Source organism: Miniopterus schreibersii (genome assembly GCF_964146895.1).
Source record: "Miniopterus schreibersii genome assembly, chromosome: 12".
NCBI classification, from domain to species: Eukaryota; Metazoa; Chordata; class Mammalia; order Chiroptera; family Miniopteridae; genus Miniopterus; species Miniopterus schreibersii.
Window position 1 is genome coordinate 25114908 of NC_138112.1, and position 17649 is coordinate 25132556.

At 36.4% G+C, this 17649-nt stretch overlaps 1 protein-coding gene across 3 annotated transcripts in view; it reads left to right on the plus strand.

Annotated features, from left to right (window-relative positions):
• The window catches only part of GRM5 (glutamate metabotropic receptor 5), a 377398-nt gene that overhangs the window by 131585 nt on the left and 228164 nt on the right, over window positions 1–17649 (plus strand). The gene's annotated exons all lie outside the window — the stretch shown is intronic.

A 17649-nucleotide genomic window follows, 5' to 3' on the forward strand; every position in this document is an offset into this window, starting at 1 on the left:
GGATTCCTAAATGCTTGCATAATTCCCTTGGGAAGTGAACACATTTCAAACTTTTTGCTGTTGCTTCTGAAATCGATTTTGAGAATGGCTACATAAGCTTGTTTTATAATACAGAATCATTGAATTTGGGGTTTGAAAGCAAGGAATTGCTTTTAGAACTAATTTTTAAAAGCATTGGAAAACTGGCTCATTATTTTATATAACAAAAGTGTTATTATTATATTGCCTGCTACCAGACAAGTTTTTGAAACGATTAACTTCTACAGGATTGACTTTAATTGTCTGGATAATCCACTTGATTGGCACAATTTAGTTCATTCCCTGCTGATGCTGTTGAATCAGTGTATTAGTCAGGCTTTTGCAGAGAAACAGAAATGATAGTGTGAGTATATATAGCAAAAGACCCAGGAGAGCCAATATTGTAGTTTTCATCCAAAAGCCAGCAGCCCCTGAGACCAATCAGAGACAATATTTCAGTTCAAGTCTGAAGACCAGAAAAGACCAATGTCCCAGTTCACGCAGGCAGACAGGTGGGGTTCCCTCTGGCTCAGCGTTTTTGTTTCATTCAGATCTTCAGTTGGTTGCATGAGGCTCACTCACATTAGGTAGAACAATCTGCATCCTCCGTCTGGTCTCCAGATACAAATGTTAATCTCGTTTAGAAACACCCTCAGAGACACACCCAGAATGATGTTTGGTCAAATAAATGCCTGGACACCCCATGGCCCAGTCAAGTTGTCCCATAAAAGTAACCATTGCAATCAGTACTACGGCACCATAGCTTGAACGTGTGAATTCAATTCACCATTCTGTACCTTAAAGAGTTATCATGTGATCACATATCTTTTCTTAGTAGGCAGCCAGTTTAAAGAATATTGAAAACTTTCAGAACCACTCCATCTTTCTCAATATTACTGTCCAAAATAGAAAGCTAACTCACTTGTTATTAATTTTTTGATACCTCATTAAAAAACAAAACCAAAAACAGAAACCAACCATGGATCCTTTATTTTCCAAATGCTTCACTGACCTTCTGTGATCAGACGTAGCTCCTGCTTGGTTATATTTTATGATATCAACTTTACTTACTTAATCCTTTCCTGTCTGATCTGATGGCAGTAGATTGATGGTCCTATTTTAATGTGAGGCTACTATCCTTCATAAATATCCTTCATATTGAGTGAGATTCCTTTACATCGATGCCATACGTTTTATCTAAGATCACCCCTAGTTGGCAAGAGTGATGCACCAGTTAATTTCATATAACCCAGGGACATCCCCTCTGCCGATATTCTTATATTCCAAAGTTCAGTATTGCCACTGGGGTAAAAACAGGGAAGAGCCCGGCGGGGCATGGCTCAGCGGGTGAGCGTCAACCTGGGATCCAAGCGATCGGGGTTCAAATCCCGGTCAGGGCACATGCCCGGGTTGCGGGCTGCAGCCGATCAATGACTCTCTCATCATTGATGTTTCTATCTCTCTATCCCTCTCCTTTCCTCTCCATGAAATCAATAAAGATATATTTTAAAAAACACAACAAAAACAGGAAAGAAAAAGCTGGCTTTCAACAATCCTGCCTTCCCGATGGGGAATGAGCGATCTTGTGCCCTCTATCTGCTTTTTGCCAACGTTAATGAGACAAATCAGCAGCACTTGTTTTCAGCCACAATTTGTCAACAACTGTTTTTTTTTTTTTATCATATGTACACAGGGGAAATGGATTGACACTATATTTATTACTTTCCATCTGTATTTTTATTGCCAACAGTACCACAGGACCATATTCAATATTTTGTATGTTTTAAAATTTATTCTGTATATGCTGTTTATAAGGACTTCTCTTCAAATTATTTAAGTCATGGAATAATAGTTTGATACCCTTTAATTAGGTCTTTTAATCCCTTCATTGATTGGCTAGTAATAATTGAACATTTACTTGAGCACCAGTTCATTAAATCTGTGAGCTATTTTTTTTTTAGAAAAGTCTTCCTTTCTTTTCTTTTTTTGAAAGTATCATGTGATACTCTTTTAAATATTTGGAAAAACTAGCGTTCCCTCCATCTTCTCTTTGAGGCATTCCCACTCCTTCCATTCCCACTCCTTCCTAGTGAAGCTGCGCTCTAGGTGCTAATAAAGCCTTATGGGGTCATTTACCAAATGTGCTATGCCTACTGCTATGCTAAGCACTTTATATGCACTGTTTTATTTAATTATTCATGTGACAAATACCCAGTGCCTGTACTGTGTGTTAAGATACTTGGGGTACATCAGTGAATAAAACGGAAATGGTCACTACTCTCATAGACCTTACAGGTAACAAGTTAAATATAAAATAATAAATGCAATGAAAGAGATAAATCAAAGAACAACTTGCACGTTGAGCACTATTGTCATCTCCATTTTATAGGCAAGGACCCTGACTCAATAAATATTGAGTAATAAGGATATGAAGAAGGCCCTATCGATGCACGCGAGGAAGGCAAAATTAAAATAAGTCTGTGTGACTCTAGAGACTTGAGTATTTAACACTGTATTTTACTGCTTCTCAGTAAGTTTAAAGTATTCCTGATCATAAAATTGGAGGTCTGGGGTAGTGAGCTGAAAAGCAAAATTTAATAGTTGTAAGAGAGAATTTAGACCATCTACTCGCTCTCATTTTATAAGTGAAAAAACTGATACTCCAAAAGCTTGGATGACATGGTCAGGGTTGTACAAGAGCCCAATTACCATGACTTGTAATCCAGTGCTTTTTCTCTACTAGTCTGTCTCCTATTGAATAGAAATAGGGGAGAAGTTATAATGTGTTAGAAAGTTTTCAGTTCTTTATAGATCTTAATGTATAAGGAAACTCTCCTACTTAATTCAAATTTAAGGTAGCCTTTTTAAATTAATGTTCTCTTCTAAAAATTCCTGTTCAATTCACCCTACAACTTCTCTTAGTATTTTGAGATTATTTTGTTTGTATGTATTCTCCCAATCTCTCTTTATGCTTCCTCCTTCCTCCACCCCCAATTTAACTTGGATGGATGGTTCTTAGAAACTAGAGGTCAAAGCTATGAGAAAAGAATCTATATTCAGAACTTCCTAGAGTGTCTCACATTTAACAGATTTAGTGCTTTATTAGCACTTAACAAATTATCTGGTGCTTTATTCTTGTATAGCACCAGATAATTTAGCAAATTTACTATGTAAATTTACTAGTTACTTATAAATCTCTGCAGTGGCCTTGGGACAGCCAATTTTAATAGGTCATTCAACTAAAATGTTTGGCAGGACTCAGATAACTCTGCTGCTAAGACAGCCTCATCCATCAACATATCTCACCATCTGTGCTGCACGTCAGTAGAACGTTGGAGTGACACAGACCTGGCCGCTGGGCCTTCTCATTTGAGATCTGGGTAATCTGCTGCCTCACTGCCAATGAGTGTCCCATCCAGGTCCCTGAAATAGTCCTGCTAAACACTTTGGCTCTGACAACAGGATGGAATCAATAACCTAAACAAAAATGACGTTCCCAAAGGGGCTTATTTTTATAGAATGGATAGTGTTTTAGTTCTTGACCTCAGAAAATGTTATTTGAGATATATTATTTATGAATTGTTAACCTGAATATGAACTTGGAAACAAGGACCAACTTTTAGCAAATTTACTATGTAAAGATCGCTTTATCTTGTCTATGATTAACTGAAATTATTTATCTCTGTCCTTTAATATGATGATTGTTACCAGTCCATAAGAGAAAATATACTAAAATTGCAAATATACTTGAGAATTTTAACTGGTATTTCTTAGTAGGAAATCACCCAACATCAGTATTCTTCAAAATGGAAAGGACAGGAGCTTACTCTAATAAACTTCTTTGTGGATAGAATTACAAATAATCATTCTAGTAAAATTATGATAGGAGTGGGGGGAAATGTCAAGGATGAATCCTAGTTTCTCAGGTTGTATAACAACATGAATGATGGTACCTTTGGTGAAATGAAGACAATAGGGAAAAAATCATGTATGAGGTAGAGAGGAGATCATAAGTGCAGTTTTGGATAAGTTGACCTAATTTGGATTTCAAATAGTAAAGCAGGAGAATATGTGAGCCTGGAGCTGAAAAGAGATATATAAGCTGTAAATAAAAATGAGTGAGTCATCTTAGTAATTCAGCTTTACTAATGGAAGACATGAGTGTGTATAATCAAAAGAGAGTCTAAGAACTTAGCTTTGGGGAACCTCAATATTTAATGGTTGGAAAAAAGATGAATTGTAATAAGAAGAGAGGGAGAGACAGATCCAGACATGTAGGAGGAAGTCCCAGAGGGTGTCTCATCACCCAGCCAAAGGAAGAGAGTCTTTAAAGGGGGGACACCAGTGTCATGATTCTAGGAGAGCAAGTGAAAATAATAGTGAACGGGCCTTTGGATTTATTGAGATGGAAGTAATTAATGATTTAGCAGGAGATGCCTGCATGGAGAAAGAAAAGCAGATTCAGTATAAAGCAGCTGACAAGTGAGTACTAGGTAGAAAATGAACCCAGGGCATATAAGCCACTGTTTTGCGACATTAATCTAATAAGGAATGGAGAATGATTAAACTTTATCTTGAGGAAAAATCAGGTCAAGAGAAAGATTTTTTAGCATAATTTTATTTTTTCCAAAAAGCAATTTATGTTCATCAAAGTAATTTAAATGGTAAACAAGGCTGTATAGTGAAAAGCATATGTATTTCCACATCTGTATCAACACAGGGTATTAAATTACTTGATATTTGCTAATCTTATAGGTGAAATTGGCATCATTATTTTAAATTTGTAGTTCTTCAGTTATGACTGAGATTGTACATCTTTCATATGTCAATAAGTGATATATTTTATATTTTCTACAAGCTACCTAATCATGTACTTAGTCTACTTTTTCTGTTTATTTTCCTTATTGATTTACATCAGTGATTTTCACCCTTTTCAACTCATGGTACACATACACTAATTACTAAAATTCTGCAGCACACACACAAAAAAGTTATATTTTTTGCCTATCTGACCAAAAAAAATAGGTATAATTTTGATTCATGCACACCAGACAGCTATTGTTGTGTTGGCAGTTGCCATTTTTTCATTTGATGATCTAAGGGGAAAAGAGTTCAGTGCCCCTGACTAAATAGTCAGGTATTGCATGTTTTAAAATCTCTTATACCACACCTGTTGAAAAATCACTGATTTACATAAAAGCAGTTTATAAGTTAAGGGAAGTAGTTCATTGAAATGTGTAGCAAATATTTTCCTCTTGTCATTTAATTTTTATTCTATTTATGGCATTTTGAACAATGCCACACTTTATCTTTCAGTTATTTTCTTTACATTTTTCTTTAATGACTCATGGGTTTGTATATTGCATGTAGAGGCCAGCAATAGAGGTGTGTTTAATTGCTTTTTAATTTTAGGATCCAGGTAGGATAAGAGAATTTAATAAATGAGGGGGGTACAAGTAATAATATAAAATCCCCATAATGTGGAATGAGTGACAAAATGTACATGGAAGGGGCAAGCTGAGGAAGTCAACTCCAGAATTGGAACAGAAATAAAAGATACGTCTGGGGTGGAGGTAGGTATGTTTAAAGGTTTGAAAATGGGAAACTCACTTGATAGTGCCTCTTTTCTTTGTAAAGTTGGAGGCAAGAAAGGAGGTTGCTTCCGTGTGTGTGTGTGTGTGTGTGTGTGTGTGTGTGTCTTGCAGGGGGCAAGGAGGCAGTGGGTTGAGAAGCTGTCAGTAGAGATTGGAGAACCAGGAAAACTATACTATTCTAATAAGTGGCTTCATATATTATCTTTATTTTATATTTCTCCATCTGTTATAAACAATGGGAGAGGAAGAAGACCTGGCTATACTATAATGGAGAAATGTTCTTAAAAATAACATTCAACATTTGTACCTGTACTGTCACATCGGTATTGTAATGAATTTTCACCGATGTTATGGTTTTAAAGGTTGATTAAACAGCTCTGTTCTCAAATTAAAAGCCATAAAAAGTGAGTCATGGAGATTAACGCAAAGCCACTAATTAGAGTCTTTGACCTGTGACCAAAAGGAACTCCGAATGCTGCCCCAACCCCAGAGCCGCAGGTAGGGCTGGGCAACAGCAGGACTTTCCTGCTTTAGAAGATGGCTTTCAGAATGGCAGTAGGAAAACTCTTGGGTTCCAAGGGCAGACTGCTCCACAAAGTAGAAACTGAGTCACACATGTTCAACTCTATGATTTCACCAGACACAGAAGTCACTCATTCCTAGGAGAAAAGGGAGGGAGATAGTGGAGAAAAGCTATGTGTTTTCTTTCCATGCTTTTCCCTCCTGAGAGTGAAAATCTCTGAAACTCTCCTGATAAAATGTGAAGAGAAAGATATATTCTATTTTTCACAAGTACCTTCCGAAGTAGATAATTAACTCAACTTACCAATGATGACTGTGAAGCTCAGAGACTTGTCTCATCAGTGTCACTGTGTTCACAAGATGTGCAGCTGAAATTTAAATGAAACCAGTTGCTTTGAACAGTGCTACAGATCTGACAAGTGGAAATGCACAGAAGGAGAGCAGAGGGCCTGGATGTTATTGGACAGAGGAGGATTCTTGTGTGAGGGATGAAACTCACAGGAGGACTTCAAAAGTCTCTTCTAGTACTGGGGCTTGTATTGTAGGGACATCTGCATCTCAAAGGCTTCTGGTAGCTTTAAGACTGAGGCACTTCTAACATTTGTTTAGATAAAATTTAAAAACAATTGGATGATAATAATAGCGATTATTTTCTTTGTTTAGCAAAGCACTGTCCTAAGTGGTTGGTTTTATGTATTAATTCATTGATGCCTTATAACAATCCTATTTGAAAGCTATTATATAACCTCATTTTATTGTTGAGGAAACTGAGGCACAAAAGTACAACTAATTACACAGGCAGCCAGTGGAAGAGAAGGCATTAGAAGATAGCCTGTATTCTTAACCACTATGTCAAACTATCTACACCTTTGTAATCCTTAATTTTAATAATACATTTGATCTTTATGGTATAAAATATTAATTTAACTTTATATATTACTAAAATGGGCAATCCTAATAATAGAGGAAAATAGTAATTAAAGATTCTGAAAGAGAAATTTCTTCTTTTTTAAAGTAAGATAATAAAACCTGGAGCAATGCAACATTCTGTAAACCAGAAAAATTCAATGATGAGATGGACTAGTCAATCTGCATTATTATTTTTCTGTGCACACACTCTGATAAAACTTAGTTTTCAGGGAAGAGAAAACTTTAACATTGCTTTGTAAGCATGGTCAAACACCTGTGAAGAAACAAAGACAAAAACAGAACGTAATTCTGTGGTGAAACCAGGTGAAATTCATGTGTTCCTTCATTGTTTTCTAGAAGACTAATATGATTTGGTGGAGTGAATGTCTTATGTACATGTTTCTCCAAGTTGGAGGGCACTGTGATAATCATTCTAAAGCAGTGCTGGCAAACCGATGCCCCTGGGCCAAATCCAGCTCACTCCCTATTTTTGTAAATAAAGTTTTATTGTAAAACAGTCACACCCATTTACACAATGTCTATGACTACTTTGGGGCTATAATGGTAGAACTGAGTAGAAGTTGTAACAGAGATCACATGTCCCATAAATCCTAAAATACTTACTATTTGGCTCTTTTCAAAAAGATTTGTTGACCCCTGACCTAGAGTTTTTTTCATCTGTGACTGTGGCTGTGCTTACTTACACACGTATTAGGACTTATGCTTTGAACTTTTATTCAGCGGTAGTGATGGTTTGCACATAAACTCTACTTTCTTTTCATTTCTTCTTGAGGTTTTAAGGCTCCTGCTGGGTCATTGGATCAGACAGTTCTGGGGTGTGCAGGTTTGAGTGTTGTGTTTATCCATAGAGAGGAGACCAAGAACAAAGGAGCTTTTTGTGATTTTAGCATCTTGGAACATAATGTTCAGAGTAATTGGAACATATAGTACATTTGAAATGCCTTCTTATTCAGTCCTGAGTGACTAATTTTTTTCCTAAAATAAAGGAGCAAGCTAAATTTTGTAAAGAATATACAGTTTGAGTGTAAATATTCGTCTCTCTAATAAAGATTTTTTTCTTCTTTCATTTGCTAAATTGAACTGATGGACATGGATTAAAACTTCATCCTATCTTTCTTCCTCTTATCCATCTTCCCCATTTTCTTGAGAGTTATTTTTCTAAAAAACTAATTTAATTATTTAATCCTTCTGCATATTAATCTTAGTTGACTCCCTTTTTCTTTCATATTCAAATCCCAAGTTTGGCATGCATGACCCATCAACATATGGCCAGATCTGCCGATTATGATCATTTCCCATTGTACTCAGAGGTGAGATTTAAAATATTTAACAACTAGTAAGATATGTGCAATTAGAACAGATGATATCCATAACCACACTTGAGAATGGCTGTGACTGCAGAGGAAAACCAAGTGTGGCAGTTATGTAGAGGTAAAAAAGGTTCTCTTCAACTCTTGTTAGCTTGTAAAAGACAGGCTTCTCAGGCCCTTACAGAGTAGAAAAGCAGAATAAATGCAAGGAAGCCAAGTAAGAGCCCGTGGTAGCAGCCAGAGTTAAGTCCTGAGGACACTCTCTATGATTTTATGAGAGGTCTGTTTATGAGAGAGGTCTGTTGGCTTTATTATGAAATGGTGAGCTTCTGGCCTTCACAAAACAGGCTAGTGAAAAATGAGGTACTTCCTCTGTGGCTAAACCATGTCATTGCACTTGCAATGGGAAAAGTCCAGTGATTAGTAAGACTGAGACGAGAAATTCCATGAACAAGTTTGGACAAGTCTGTGCTCCTTCAAAGGTTTTAGGCTCTTTCAAAGGGAAAGAAAACAGGTTTAGTTTCTTCAGTACTCTGACCTTACGTTAGACTTGTCAACTAAGAAGGTAAATGTTGATTAAAAATGGTTTATCTCTTTGTTCAGAACACTATCTTATTAAGACATCAACAAAACAAAGAGACAGGCCACTAAATGGAAGAAGATATTCACTGATAATATATCTGATAAGGGGTTAATATTCAAAATTAATAAAGAATTCATACAACTGAACACCAGAAAAACAAACAATACAATTAAAAGTGGGCAGAGGAAGTGCCCCTTCATCTTTTTAGTAGGTTAATAATGTAAGTAGACATCAGGCTAGTGCGTATTTCCCGTGTTTCCATCACCTCTTTTATTTCTTCCTTCCCTCTTCCTGCCCACCCTTCTTTACTCCTCTCCTTTCCTTCCCCCACACGACCAGCATGAATAACTCAGCTGTTTTGTTCCTACATTTCTCCTTGTTCTTAATCTACATACACATTTCCCCCCATTTTTTGTTTTTGTTGGCTCTGATTATGTTAAATTTTGTCATTCATTTACATATACAATCAAATGTGTTTCTTTTGTAGTTCTGAATTTCCTTCTTTGATCAAAAAGGTTTCTCCGAAGCCAGGAAATAATGTCTGTTTGGTTTTTTTCCTTTATTCATTTAATGCAACCAGAATTTTTTTTAGTTAAATCTATACAGTAATAAATCCAGCATTATGTTCTGTAAAGTAGATGCTCGAAAGTGCCTGCAGAATTTACTAAATAAATAATCCTTCCCCACTGAAATAACAATAATGCTTCGTATATTAAATTTTATAGTTTTAAAATTACATATTTTCTGTATGCTTGGGTATAATTTTAGGTTCTCTCTTTGGTACTATCCTTTTGTTTGCCTCTTTTTCTTTTGCTAGTAGCATAGTGTTTTTATTGCACCGTCTCTCTAGTATACTTTAATAACTGGTAAGACATACCACCCTAATTATTCCAATTTCCATAATTTTACTATTTTTGTTAAATATTGTTGGTCCATAAAAACTTTAAGACTGTTTTTTTAATTATAAAGTTAGGTCTCACTAATTATAAATTTAGTGATATTAGGTGTTCTAATCCAAATATAGAAAATAAATTTCATTCATATTTTTACATACTTGCATAAAGATAGATTATTTTATAAAGATTTTATATTTTTATTGAATTATTACTGTGCTTTGTAGTTTTTGTTAGCATATTTTTAGTTTCCAGGTAATTATTGCTAGGTAGAGAAAAGCAATGCCATGTTTGTATAATTCAAATTCCTTTTTTAATATTTGTAGCTATTCCCAGAAGCTTTGAAGTTTCAAGATATGCAAAAATTTTATCAAAATAATTGAGTCACTTCCTCTCCATTAGTTAAAATAGTCATGTCTTTTTCTCAACTTAGCACATTCAGTAAAATCTCAAAACACTGGGTATATAATAGTGATAACAAGTAACCTTTTCTGTACTTAATTGTGATAAGAATAAGTTATTTTACTATTGAAAAAAAAATTTTTTTTGGTCTTTTTCACATTTACTTAGTTTCTTCTTTTTAGATTGTCATTTTAGTAATTCTGGATGCTCATATCTGCAAATCCAAATACACAATTTAAACACGTGCGCACACACAAACAAACTCAAATTGGAACAAACCAAAGTAGATGTGAAATTAGGAGCCTAACTGGTAAATTTACAATTTGCTGTATCCCAAGGAGTACTTTTAACAATTTCATTTGGATCTGGTTCAAGATGGCAACCCAAATGCACAAGTTGACCCTTCCCCGTCTCAAAATCCATTGAACCGACTTGCTATTTTATTAAGAGTAAAAGCCACACTCTACAGTATTTTACCACACTCCCACATGTATCCCCTCTCCCTCCTATGACTCTTCTCCACAATTGTCTTATTATTATTATTCCTCAAAAAATCCTAGCCCCATTTCCACCTCGGGGCCTGTGCATTTACTGTTCGCTCCCTCTGCCTGAAAGAGCCTTCCACTGGATTCTTTATCTGAAGTCTTCAATCAGATGTTTCCTTTCAGTTACCTTTTAAGTGCAGTTCCCCTGACCCTGTGTTTAAACTTGAATCATACACTCCACCCACACGTCCCACTCCCTTCCCACTTTATATTTCTCAACAGCACTCGTTCCCTTCTCATATGCTATGCAAGTTTCTTACTCACTTGGTTTATTCTCTCTCTCATCTGTGCTAGAAGATAAGCTCCCAGAGGGCAGGGATTTTTATCCATTTTGTTCACTGCTCTATCGTCTGTCCCTGGAAAAATACCTGGTACATAATAAAAGCCTAATGAAAATCATCTTAAGCTGGAGAACCCTTAAACCATATTTTGGCGGGCAAAATTTTTACAGCTTTTCTGGTCAGAAACCTGGAATCACCTAAGATCAGATGATAGCAATTATGGGAGAAGAAGTTTTACATTAGCAGCCAAATAATATTTTTACAATCTCAGAACAACTGAGCTTCTTCCCTGGCTCTCACCAGCTCCATCTCAGCTGCACTCTTTGTCTAGCTGACTCTTCCTTTGTCCTCAAGCAAACCTTTGACTAGGAAGAGGGCCCAATGTATTAGGAAAAAATTAAAAGCTCAGAGTTCTAGAGATTTTCATAAAATATGAGAATGCATGAGGGGACAAGTTATGTGAGACCTAGAAAGATGAATGTGCCTGAAGATTAGCATATAAAACTGCAACAAAACCTGTGTGGAGCGGAGCTAAATGGGTCTTGGCCCAGGAGATGGCCCTGGGAGAGGATGACTGAATTAATGTCAAGGTGAATGATGCTGCCATTAGCCCACTGCTAAGTTATCTACATAAATGGTAAATTTGCTAGGGGTTTCTGTGTTTTCAGTGTTCAGATGTCCTCATATTGCAAATAAAAAAAGACATTTGTCATTTGCACAAATCCCTTATTGAGCCAGAGAAGGGAGCATTATTTCCGCGCAAAAGAATCCATTGCAAGTAAACCTTTTGTCTCATACAATAGAACCTTAGTTCTGATGATATGCCAAAACTTTTTAAGATGTATCTACATTTAATATGGTAGCCTCAAGAGACTGTTATAGCTTGACAATTCCATTTTTACATTTTTTTGCAGTTTCTACAGCAGGCTGGATTGTGTCACAAAACAATTGAAAAAGGCAGTAGTGAAAACTCCTGTGGGAAAATTTCATTCCTAAAAATGCTACATAATCTTATGATTTCTAAGTAGAGAAGGAGGATTTTTTTTTTTAGCTTAGAATTTGCTACTGTGCGTTTCAAGGCAATATCATAACTATACAGTGCTAATATCTTATATTTCTGGAGTGCTTTAAAGATTACCAATGCTTTTATGGGCATTATGCCATTTAATCTTCCTTGTCCAGTATTTAGATAGTCATCAGTGAAAATATGTCCAGATGGCTGAAAATAAACATCAGCCACCCAAATAAACACTAGACTAATGGCTACTACACACATGCCTTTTAGAAAGCTTTAATGAAAGTTTCAAAGTCCAAAGTGAAATTAAACAATTATATGTACATGTGTATGCCTCTGTGTCTGTGTGTATAGCTGCTGTCTCCCTTTGTTTTGAAAAGAATTTTTCCATTTATTTATTGCTTCAACAAGTATTTATTTGATACTAGCCATATTGCAGGCACTGGGCATTGACTATAATGTAGCAAAGATGACCCATGTCACACTGTCCCTTTGGAGCTTAAAGTCTAAGTAGGCAACAGAAAAGAACCACATATTTAATTCTAACTCAATGGTCTCTAGCTTTCTTGAGGTGTAATTGATATATAAAATATTGTACACATCTTGATTAGTTTGGATATATGCCTAATTTGTGACACCCTCACCACAGCCAAGGTCCTAAACATATCTGTCGCTTCCAGAAATTCCCTTGTCTTCGTGTGTGTGCATGTGTGTGTATGTGTGTGTATTTTGGTAAGAACATAACATGAGTTCTATCTTCTTAACATATTTTTAAGTGCAAAATAGCATTGTTACCTATAGGTACTGTGTTGTACAACAGACCTCTAGGACTTACTCATCTTGCGTAACTAAAACTTTATAAAACTTTATATCCACTGAAAAACAACTCCCCATTTCCCCTTCCCCCAGATCCTGGCAGCCAACATTTTATTCTCTCCTTCTTTGAGTTTGACTCTTTTGGATACTTCCTATAAGTGGAATTGTGCAGTATTTGTGCTTCTGTGACTGGCTTATTTCACTTTGCAAAAGGTTCTCTAGGTTTATCCACACTGTCATAAATGACAGGGTTTCCTTTTTTAAAAAAAGCTGAATAATATTCCATTGCATGTATATACATATTTGTATTTATCTGTTCACCCGCCAATAGACAGTTGAGTTGTTTCCATGTCTTGGTTGTTGGGGATAATGTAGAGGTACAGATATGCCTTCAAGATCCTGATTTCAATTATTTTGGATATCTACCCAGAAGTGGGATTGCTGGGTAATATGATAGTTCTATTTTTAATTTTTTTAGAAGCCTCCCTACTGTTTTCCATTGTGGATGCGACTATTCTCCATTCCTATCAGCAATGTATAAGGTTTCCAATTTCTCCCCATCCTCGCCAATACTCCATTTAAAAAAAATAATAGCCACCTTAACAGGTATAAGGTGATATTTCATTGTGGTTTTGATGTGCATTTTTCTGATGATTGGTGATGTTGGACATCTTGTCACATACCTGTTGTCTGTTTGTATGTCTTCTTTAAAGAGATGTCATTCAAGTCCTTTGCCCATTTTTAATTATCTGGCTTTTTTGCTATGGAGGTGTATGGGGTCCTTATCTATTTTGGATATTAACCAGGTAGGTGGTTTGCAAATATTTTCTCCCATTTGTAGGACACCTTCTCAACCTGTTGATTGTTTTCTTTGCTCTGCAGAAGCAAAATTTAATAACTGTAGTGGAGAAATCATCTATTTATGGAGGTAAAATTTTCTTTTTTATATTAAATTATGATGATAATGGTACTTGGTTTGCTAAAAAATGGCAGAATAAACTGAATTGCCAATGTTCTGTTGACTCTATATTTGTGGTATTCATGAACCACCATTCAAGGCTTCCCCATGATCCGCATGTATCTTTAAAGATGTTAGCACAACGGGAGTAGTGATGAGCTTAAAAAACAGCTTGACACTTACAGTGAGTCTTGTCCTTTCCTTTTCCATAAAAATAATTACTTCTTTCAACACAACCTAGTCGCTATCCAATAAGTACAACGTATTTGTGTTCTAAATTAGAATGCAGAGTATGCTTAACACTGATAGTAGTGTTTGACTCTGCAGTGTGTTGAAGGTGAAATAAAGTATGCAAGACCAAAAATATCAAAGAAAAACATGTAGTCTCCTTCACAGTAAAACCCAAGCTGTCTAAATTTCTTTCGGCATCCCTTCAGAAATATATAAACAGTGATCATCTTTCTTGTTGCTAGAGCCAGTATTTGCCCTAATTAATTTTCAGTTCCAAAAGCTGTAATCATTGGGTCCAGCTTGTCTTTCCTTTTTCAGATCTTGAGTGATTTATTCATATTTAAAACACAAAGCAGCTTTTTCAAATATCTCACATTCATCCCACTCCACTTGTTTTTATGTTGTCAACCTCATTTTACAAGGACCCTTGAAGTATTATGAGAGAGACCCTCAGCTGTATGTCAAATGATATCTATTGCCTCATCTTGATAAAAGTCATAGAGAAGGCTGATTTGCTGATTTAAGACATAACTCACTTCTGAATTCATATAATTAAGGTGACAGAATAGTCAATAAAGTATGTAACACTGTTTCTTGTGTTCCTCAACGGATTGGGCTAGTGCCTCTAGAGGGAAAAATTGAAGGCAACTGGTAACATGGATGAAATAGCAAAAACCTTTCAACCTCATTCGAGTGTCATTCAACTTATCAACTGGCAGAAATGCGGTAATTAGGAAAAGAACAAACCTTAACTCAAACGAAGGGTTCAAGATCCCGCTTAGTTGACCTTTATCTTGTTAATTGAAATAACGGATGATTCTGAAGGTAAATTGAATAGCCCACGGAGAGGTAATAAAAATTAAAAGTTGCAGATGAAAATAGAAGGCAAAAACAAACACATCAGATTGAGGCACTAAGAACTGTATAGGGTGCCAAGTTTCGGACTGCACTCATGGTTAGAAGTGGTAGGTATCATACAAACTGATATTAACTCGTGTTTATCTAAAATTAAAACACATTTGCTTAGGTTTACACAGAAGATTATGCCTGCAGTATTTGTAACTCTGAAAATGGGCACACAATGCAAATATATGTCTCCTAAAAGATGATGGTAGTTAAGAATGTTTAATTTAACCCAGCCAGCGTGGCTAAATGGTTGAGCATCGACCTATGATCTAGGAGACGAGGTTCGATTCCAGGTCAGGGCACATGCTTGGGTTTCGGGCTTGATCCCCAGCAGGGGGCGTGCAGGAGGCAGCCATCAATGACTCATTGATGTTTCTATCTTTCTCTCCCTCTTCCTTCCTCTCTCTGAAATCAATAAAAATATATGTATGTATTTAAAAAAATAATGTTTAATTTAAATATACATAGATATACCTACCCATCACATACACACTTGCAGAAGCTGGTTAATGATTTAGAGCTTTCTAAGTGAACCATAGCGCTTGGGCAGGTGGGGGGAAGGGCAGTGCTTATAGAGGTTCAAAGAGACGAAAGTGTCCCTTCATATAATCTAGCCCTGTAGTTTCTGATGCATTCACAAAAGGTCACTATTATCTGCAGTCCTTCTCCTTCACCACCCTAGTACATTCTGTGAAGCTTTAAAAGCCAATCTAATCAACTTCTAATAATGAGGGAGGTTTGAACACTGACATTTAATTCCATTTTTTCCTGAATGCCTCCAAACTGAGTAAAGGATTTTTTCCCCCCTAAATCACACTAAGACAAAAAGAATGAAAGAAGAAATGAGAGCATCACAAATTATAAAACGGACAAGTGGTAGAAAGTAAGAATTAGAAAGAAAACCAAATTTTTAGCCAAGAAGCAACTTACTTTGGAGGGTTCTGTACTGACGGAACCCTCCAAAAGGTCAAGAAATTGTGATGGTAGTTACCTTTGAAAGCTAGACTAAAAAACAACAGCACAGAAATAATTGAAAGTTTGCATACGTATCAAACACCCCAGAATCCCACCTAGAAATAACTGAAAGTTTGCATACGTATCAAACACCCCAGAATCCCTCCTATCTGGCAGAAAAGTTGAAATGCATGCAGAAGATAGGGCAAAAGGGAGGATCTCTAGGTTGAAGGGTCCAAGGCCAATTGAGAGGCAAAGCACTATACTAGACAGGGAGATAAGGAAATGTTCATGCACCAAATGTTGACAGCCCCAGTCCTTTTCTCCACTTGGGATCCTAAATGAAGGTAGTCATCATCTTTCTCTGCAAGCAGAAGAGTGAAACTACCTCCTTCCCTGAGACATGTGAGGAACCCAACTTCAGGGATGGCCCAAAAAACAGCCCACTCAGGATTCCTTGATATGAAATTCACCGACAGGCCCCTCCCACAGGCACAGAGTCTCCAGTTTTTGTTTGTTTGCTTGTTTTTAATGTCTCACCATTAAACATAAGGAGACCATTACACATCACTAGACATCTGAGAAAGGATGCCAACATGGAAGACAGAGTACAAACCAAGTAAACATTAAAGGCTATTTGAAGGAAACAGAGACTGTTTGGGGAGATGAAAAGTTCACATAAAGAATGAATAGAATATTTCCAAGGACATGATAAGATATTACATCCTTAAAACAGAAGCAAACACTGCACAAAGGAATAGAATAGGAAAAAGACTTAGACATGAAAAGCATATGTAATAATAGAAATAAAACATTTGCTAGAAGGGTATGAAGAAACAAATTGGTGACATATATAAAAAAGTAAAACAAAGGGCAAAAGAATGGCATATAGGAGAGAAAATATAACTAGAGAACTAATTCAGGATGCCCGAACATTGGAATAAGAAGAGTTTGGGAAAGTAGAGAAAATAAAGGAAATTAATCATTAAACCATATTTTTGAAAATATATCTTTATTGATTTCAGAGAGGGGAAGGTAGAGGGAGATAGAGATAGAAACATCAATGATGAGAGAGTCATTGATTGGCTGCCTCCTGCATACTTCCTACTGGGGATCGAGCCCACAACCCAGCACATGCCCTGACCGGGAATCGAACCCCAATCACCTGGATCCTAGGTCGATGCTCAACCGCTGAGCCACGCTGACCTGGCTAAAACCATATTTTAAGAAAGTTTTCCAGAACTGAAGAACATGAATTTCAAGATCGAAATGACCCTCTGAATACAATGGGTGGAAGTTCTGACCCCACCACCCCCAGATTGAGGCCCACTTTTGCCACATTTTAGATAACAAGAAAATAATAAGGTCTATAAAGTTTCCAGAGGGAGAAGATGTGGGTGGGAGGAAAAGAAGAGAAGGAAAGATAAGGTAAGGTAAGAATTAAAAGGATTAGGAATCCATATAACTTTGAAGTAGTCAAAAATACTTAAATAAATGAGATGACATACCCATTCAGGGATGAAGAGAGTCAATGTTGTTAAGATGGCAGTTCTCCTCCAGCCCTGTCTTGCCACTTGCTTTATACTTTCTAAGTTCTCACCTCTGTGAGCTAAAGCAATGTTTGTTTGAGCTCTCCTGCCTCGGAGAGCTTGCACATGTTTTTCTTTTGATATAAATGCCCTTACAGATTT